The following is an 8,064-nucleotide window of genomic DNA, read 5'->3' as shown; positions in this document are numbered from 1 at the left end:
ATTTGATTATATTGTTCAGCGGCCCCCTGCCCAGCACCCTTGAAATGCGCACTATCTGCCGTGCATAGAGTGCGCATTCTGAGAGTGCTGGTGTGCTACGGTACTGTCCTCGGCTCCCAATACCGTAGCAATGTTCCCGCCGGTCAGCCCGTGTCTAATACGATGGGGGGATGCTGCCGGCATGACAGCAGCATCTTCCCCCTCAAGTTTGGAGGTGGGCTTATCTGACCGCCAAACTCATAATGATGCCCTAAGTCTGTTGAGAATTTTTGAATTTATTATATTTTACCTGTAATGCTGTTTTAAAGTTGCTGTACATGCACCACATGCCATTTTCTCTGATCACGGCATTGCTACTTGTGCAGAACATTCAAAAGTGAGCTCAGAGAAGTCTCTTACCTCACAGGCATTAGACTATTTTGACTGTGCAGGATATGGGCCACAGCTCCTTTTAAGACTGCTGACTCTCACACTATATTGCTTAACCTTTTGGGTTTCCACAGTCATAATTTCAAAGGTTCATATATTCTGTTGCCAATCACGAACCATAATCCTATAGCACCAACTTTAACAGAAATCCAATAATAAGGAACAGGAAACAAGAAAGGTACATGTCAAAGACGAAGTGTATTACCCAGGAAAAAGGTAGCAATAATGCTGTAAATGGAGATTAGGCTGACCAGCCGAAATCCCGTAAAATACAGACAGACAGAAACCGAAAATAAGTCTTTCACCACTCTATAGTAATGATAATGTTAGTCAAACGAAAGTCAAACTAAGGTAAAATTTTAAGTAGAAAGTGATGAGTGTGTTTTCAGTGGCGACACTGTGGGTGTGCTAAAAGTCTCTATTTTAGAAACAGAAAGGAAGAGAGTGAGATTAGTACCTCAAAACTGAGTTCAACAGACATCGAACGTCTCGATTCTCGAGCATTTGAGTCTGCTCTATTTGCCAGCTTTGTCCTTCCAAGTCATGGAATGTGGCCTTTTGTCCTCGAAAAAATTCCATCCCTCTCCTCCCTTATCCTTCCAATGTACAGCTTCTGTAGCCATGTGGTGCCTTTGAGTTTTGTGCAGATAGCTCATGATGTAACCTTTCCCACATTCGTTGGGCAGTGATTATGGATGGCTGACAGGGCGCTATAGACAAAGAAAGGAGGGACAAGTTGAAGGCCGGCTTCTAAGGATTTGCTAAATAGAGTGACATTCGAATGCCTTGATTCCTTTGCATTTCATATCTATGGAAATGGAAGGCACATAATTTGGCTAGATTACAAACATTTAGGTAATGTAGATCGTGTTTTTCATTTCCAAAGCTCCAATTAAAAAAAAAAAATTATCTGCATAGATGCGTACAAAAATGAATTTTAAATAGGGGATGATATCTATCGGACAAATAAAGTGCTTTACTCACTGAAAAGTAAAACCCAAGTCCAGAAATATTAAATGCTCTCTTTCATTAATGCAGGTTTTAGCTGATAGAAATGATTGATATTAACAGACACTAACCAGGTGCACAATAGAAAAAGACCCAGTGAACTTTTGATGTTGAAATATGCAGACTTTTTGGAGAAGTTTTCAAAATTTACCACTTTGTAACTGCCACTTGGATTCTAGAATTTAATAGTAAAAGTGGTAGCTTACAAATATATAATTCATAGTTTGTAGTAATCATCCAAAGAGGAGTAGGCAATGTGTGCTGTATTTATTAGCAACTGATACCATAGGATTCAGAATAAACTGAGAGCTGTAACTATCACCTATTAGATGTTGAGCACTAAAACATGGGGCATATGTGAATTTTGATGCATTTGGCACTAACCTCCGAATGGCATGGTAGTTCCTGCACTATTAGCCGCCATTAAATTTAGGCAGGTTTGCCCTGCAAAAACTTATTGGAGAAATCCGAAGGTGATGTCTTTACAGCACCTGGTAATTACCAAGTGCTATAAAGGTCACACCACTTGTGTCATAGGGCCTTCTTTGGTCCACTTTGGATCTCCACTATAGCTCTGTAGCCCGCCGTAGTGGGCCACTAAAGGCCCACCCCAGCATTAAAGGCCAGAGCCAAAAGCGAGGGCCTTTAACAAGGGAGCAGGACTGTAATGCTGATATAGCCCAGCTATGGAGGGCTTTAAGGCAATTAGAATATTCCGCCACTAGACGGCAGAATGTTCTAATAAATAAAAAAATTAAAAAGGCCTCACATATTCCCTCTGGCTCTGCAAGGCCTTTGTTAACAGCAACAGCTGTGACAAACATTGCTTCTATCGGCCATTAGAAACTCAGAGCACTTCATTGTTTTCAGTGGAGTTCCCAACATTCCAATATTCCAATTTAGTTTAGTTTTAAATTTTACATTTACATATTTTAGGCTGAAATCACTTTTAACAATAACATTTTACACATTTTATGCTTGCATGAGATTTTGCTAAGAACACACTGTACATGCTGCTAGTATTCAGTAAGCCTTTCAAGCTATGTAATCTGAACACTCTTTGCAAGGCTAGAAACATAGAGCAAGATAACCTAAGGCTTGTGTTGTCCTTTTGGAGTCTACTCCTGAAACCTAGACATAATATCACATCGGAGCTGCGCCTCTAACACAGTTTGGGTTTGATTGTATAAATGGTACACTGACCTAGTGTCAGAGGAGCACTCAGGCTGCAATTGTCTTCAAATTATTTCTGTGTTCGATATGCAGCTCTGCTGATGCTAATATTACGTCTTTCAGAAAAGGATTACCAACTACACTCTAAACTGGCTCCCTTACCCTTCCGGGGATCTCAGGCTGTATCCTAGATTGGGCAGAGGGTGCACCCTGCTTTGCTCTCAGTGTAGAGATTGATAGGTTGCATATATATAGAAATAACATTGCCATGGTGGGATTGTTTAGTTTATTCACCATGTTAGTATTGTTGATTATAATGCTTTGTTTCATCTGCCTAATAATCATAGCTCATTCTCTCTATGCTAGAATATGATTATTTCAAAAAAAGTTTGAATACCTTTATTCAGATCTTTCTTGCGCTTAACCTGGACAATCAACAAACAGTGTAAGATCTGTTTCCACAACTTAATTGGGTGTCAGAGTGGCCATGTTTGAGGTTTCTGAAATCATCTGGTACCCTGGTAAGATGGGGTTCAGGTGAGGCACTGTGAGCTAGCTAGGAATTGGGCTAACATTTCCTGATGGTGTAGATGGACTCAGTCCCTACCTTCTGAAATTCTGCCTTCCTATTACGCAGTCTTACTTTACTTTTGGGAACCGTATAACATGGCACCACCAATGCTTATAGGTCAAGTACTTATTTAACGTTTCTCCTGAGTAGCTCTTGTGTGTGCCCAAGATCCTGTTGAGATATAAATGCTGTTAGTAATTTATCCTCCTCAGCATTATAGAATTACCTATTTTTGTATGAAATTTGTTGAAGCTTGAACATTTAATAGAATGCCCCACTATAGTATTTTCCCTTACTGAATCCCATTTATTAAAACGGAGAATGTCATTAACATTCGTACTAATTGCAGACATGCTGTTAAAGCACATTTAACATTACATGGGCTACCAAAGAAGATGGATATGTTACCTTTGTGGTTGGGGGTCAGAAAGCTTATAAAACTGAAGTATTTTATTCATGGGTCACTTTTCCTGCCATAGATGCTAATACATAAACATTTCACACATAGACTAAAGCTGCCTTACTAGGCCAATGCAGACCGCACAATAATTTAGAAATAGCATTAACGTATCAGAAACATCAAAGTTTGTTCCAAGGTGCCCTACCACATGTATTACAAAATATTAGACTGGGTCCCCTCAGTAATGATGGGGTACTATGGCTAGTCTTAGCCAGCTACACACCATACCCAAATAAACAGCAGGTAAATGCGATTGAGTTACGTACTCTATACAATGTTCTAGTTAGACTATACAGATGTTAAGTGCAGTTTGTTATGCACACAATAACAACTGCTCCAGTGAGAGCTATTCAGTCTATCCAGGCACAGTTAGCTGAGCCTGTGATGAGTTTTGTAACTATAAATCCTAATAAGGGTAAGATTCCCACCAGCTGGGAGGAATTTTTGTTCTAGGTTGCACAATAAACAAATCAGCCTGAAGCAGTGTTTCCCTACACGGGACCCCAAGACAAACATAGAATTCTTACCATGTGCTTACCACTTGGAATGGTTCCCCCTATTGATGACTTTACCACTTGGGGTACAGTCTTTGCTGCAATATAAACCATAACAAATTTTACACCATCAATTGCTGTTTTGACTGATGTGCTGAAACAAATTCAAAATGAATAAGGGGATGACCCTGACCTGGACTTGGGGATAAAATTAATTGGCAATTTTGCTACCATCTCATCAATCATATTAAGTAATATTAAATGGGAAGCAACAGCGCTGGCAATAGTCCAACCTCTCGAGCAGGTTGTGATTGCAGACCAGGAGCACAAGCTACCAAAAATTATTGTGGACACCTATACGTCCATATTTTGAAATAATTTGGGACCCAGAGCAATAAGCCACAGCTTAAAGGTAGTTCTGACAAGGACAATACCAAACAAGTACCTGGGTTTTCTAAAACCTGATGGTATAGATGGACTCAGTCCCTCCTGAAGTTCTGTTATTCTAATACTCAGTCCTACTTTACATGTAATTGTGATCCTTGCACAGTATGCAGAGTTCAGCATGTAGCATCCCCCCCCCGGCCTGGTATCCACTGATTGACTATGCCACACACACAGCTGTAAATCGCACATCTTTATTTTTCTGTGCGCACCTCTGTACCAACATTCTATACCAAGCTTTCATTACATTATCTTCTAGCAATTACATCACACTGATACGGAGTCCTTGGGGAGCCAGAAAGGTTCCGTTCTAAATCATGCACAACATTACACCTGTCCCTCAATCAAATGAAAAATTAACATTTTTTTAGAAAATCATTGGAATATCTACATATAGAAACAGGTACAGCTATATCTCCTAAATTGTTCTTCTTGGCGCTTTGTTCAGACAACCTGATTTGGTTACTGGAAGCTGTAAACTGTCATCTCCAATGTCAGAAACTGCTTTAGATCATAAGGAATCAGCAACAGACACTGAGTTTTCAGAATCAGTCATTCTATCACCATCTCAAGCTAAAAACTGATGAAATACAGGCCTGAAGTGAGAAGAGTCTCTGGTAATAGATTTCCCAGCGCGCTGGGCAGTCACCTTGTGTCCTTTGGTAGAAACTACTTGGAAAGGTTCAGCATCATAAGTATTGCACGATCATCAAATCTCCTTTTCTGAATGAGAGGTCTTTTGCACGTCGTCTCTGGTTTGCTAAACTTTCATTTTCTGTTTCTGAACCAAGTCCCTTGCACAAATCATGTTTTCAGTTCTCTTTCTGTGGTCCATTGAGGTAACTTGGGTGACATTGCTCTCCCGAAAATCAAAGTCGAAGAACGTTCACCTGTGGTCAACGATAAGCTTGTAAAGTAGAATTTAATGCAGTCTTTTAACTTCAGCAGATCACTATCATTACTTGTGGCTGTGGCAATTTGGGCTAACGGCACAGTAGCTTTGTGTACTGGACATGACAATGAAATTGATGTAGGCCTCTGCTGTCTTGGATGGCCTCTTGAAAAGTAGTCAATAGGATTTTGATCCTTTCCTGGTTGGCACACAATTTTATAAGGTGGCAAGCCCTTGGAGTCATTCTGGTTGTAGACCTTAGTTCTGCAGCAGGGCAAAGGTCAGCAGGGAAGCTCAGTCCGTCAGAGCAGCAGTCCCTTGGAAGAGTCAAGCCGAGCAAGGTGGCAATCCTTCAGAACAGCAGCCTTTACTTCAGTGTAGCTTCTTCCAGGTCCAGATGTACTACTTCAGGGGATCAGAGACCCATTACTTATGCCCAAAAGTGCCTTTGATGTGGGGGGTGACTTCTAAGGATCTCTCTGAAGTGCACAGGTCCCCCTTTCAGCCCAGCCCTGGCTCCAGACTATTAGTGGGGGGATAGTTAGCCATTTGTGTGGGCTTAGGCCACTACCCTTTGTAGTGTGTGAGCCCTTCCCAACCTCCTCTCCGGAAAAAAACCCATCAGTAAGCAGATGAATGCAGATGCAATTGAGTAGCCTGTTTTGTGGGTTTCTGAGAGGAATACACCAATGTAGCTGTGCACAGGGGGCAGAGAGAGCAGAGGAATGCCTACTTTCTAAAAGTGTCATATCTAGAATGGTAATAAGTCTGACTTTACTAGTAAAGAGGATTTATCATCAACATTACAATCATATGAAACATGATACAGCAACTCCTTTCTGATCAGGAATTACAGCTTAAAATATATGAAGACATTCTCAATGCTGGCCTATCAGAGGAGTCGGCCTCACAGTAATGAAAAACAACTTTGAGAGTTTTTCATTGCAGGACATGTTAAACTTAAAAGTACCTGTCCTGCCTTTTGCTTACATAGTACCCTGCTCTATGGGCTACCTAGGGCCTACCCTAGGGGTGACTTATACGTAAGAAAAGGTGAGTTTAAGGTTTTGCAGGAGGCTTTAAATGCCAAGTAGAAGTGGCAGTGAAACTGCACACATAGGTTCTGCAGTGTCAGGCCTGAGACATGTTTACAGGGCTATTTAAGTGGGTGGCACAATCAGTGCTGCAGGTCCACTAGTAGCATTTAACTTACAGGCCCTTGGTATATGGTATACCACTTTACAAGGGACTTACACGTAAATTAAATAAGCCAATTGTGGATACACCAATATTACTATGGTTAGGAGATAAGCACATGCACTTTAGCACTGGTTAGCAGTGGTAAAGTGCTCAGAGTCCTAAGGTCAACAAAAACATACAGCAAAAAACAGGAGGCAAAAGGCTAAAAGTCCGGGGAATGACCACCCTACGGATGCTAGGTCTAACAAGGTCAAACCTGTATCACTGAGGAATTGACGTACTTGTGTGAGGGCTTGATCATGTTCCTTCTGTGTAGCTCCAGGAACCAACATGTCATCACTATAATTGAATGCATTCACAACAGGTTGCTTGACGCGTCCTATGATGTCTTGGAAAAGTTCTGCAGCTGATGACTCACCAAAACTAAGAGCCAGATTTACAAGGCCCTAGCTCCTCCTTGTGCCACACTAGTGTGATTTGTTTAGACCCTAATGTGGCTCAAGGAGGCAATTTTTGCCACTCTATATTTACAAAGTAGCACAATGTATGTATTGAGCCACTTTGCAACCCTTGGTGACACATTATGCCTACATCAGGCATAATGTATGCAAAGTGAGTGGCCTGCAAAAATGGCACAGTAAAATGTACAAGATTTCAATGCATCATTTTTGGCATCATTTTTAACGCCTGCTAAAAGCAGGCATTAAGGTGCCTCAAAATTTTAGACACTAGTGCAGCAAAGCACCATAATATTATCACAAATGTTGATGTCATTGGCCTAACGTGCACCATGGTACGCTTTATTGTAAATACTGCACGCGCATGGTGTCATTAGGTGGGGTGGGGTGACACAAGAAAACTGGCGCATCAACACTGATGCACCAGTTTCTTGTTAACATGGCCCTAAGTATCTTGTTGGTGAACAACCAAATTGTATAGGAAAGGTAGTAACAAATCTGCATCTGCAGCTTTCTTCAAGTTCAAACTGATAAGAACCTTTATTCAAATCAAGTCAAGAAAAGACTTTGGCACTATTCAATTGTGTTATCATGCCAGCAATGTGTAATCCTGGATGTTGTTCTCATTCAATTGGTTTGTTCCCCTGGTGCATGTCAACGCATATGCCCACGGCTCCTTCACAGTCCCTTTTAGGCACTACTACTATGGGAGAAAACCATGGAGTTGGACCAGTGAAACGTTCAATAATGTTGTGCTTAATTAATGATTAAAGTTCTTTTTCAGCAGCTTCTTATAAATGAAAAGCAACAGGATGGACAGCCTTATTAATATATAGCTTTACTTTCATAGGGCTGCTTACGAGGCTGGTGGTCACAAGACCGCCAGCCTCGTGGTGGTGGTTGGACTGCAGCAGTTGTGACGGTCTGACTACCAC

Source organism: Pleurodeles waltl, chromosome 8 (genome assembly GCF_031143425.1).
Source record: "Pleurodeles waltl isolate 20211129_DDA chromosome 8, aPleWal1.hap1.20221129, whole genome shotgun sequence".
In the NCBI taxonomy this organism is placed as follows: Eukaryota; Metazoa; Chordata; class Amphibia; order Caudata; family Salamandridae; genus Pleurodeles; species Pleurodeles waltl.
The sequence above is the reverse complement of the archived record's forward strand: the minus strand, read 5'-3'. Positions refer to the sequence as shown.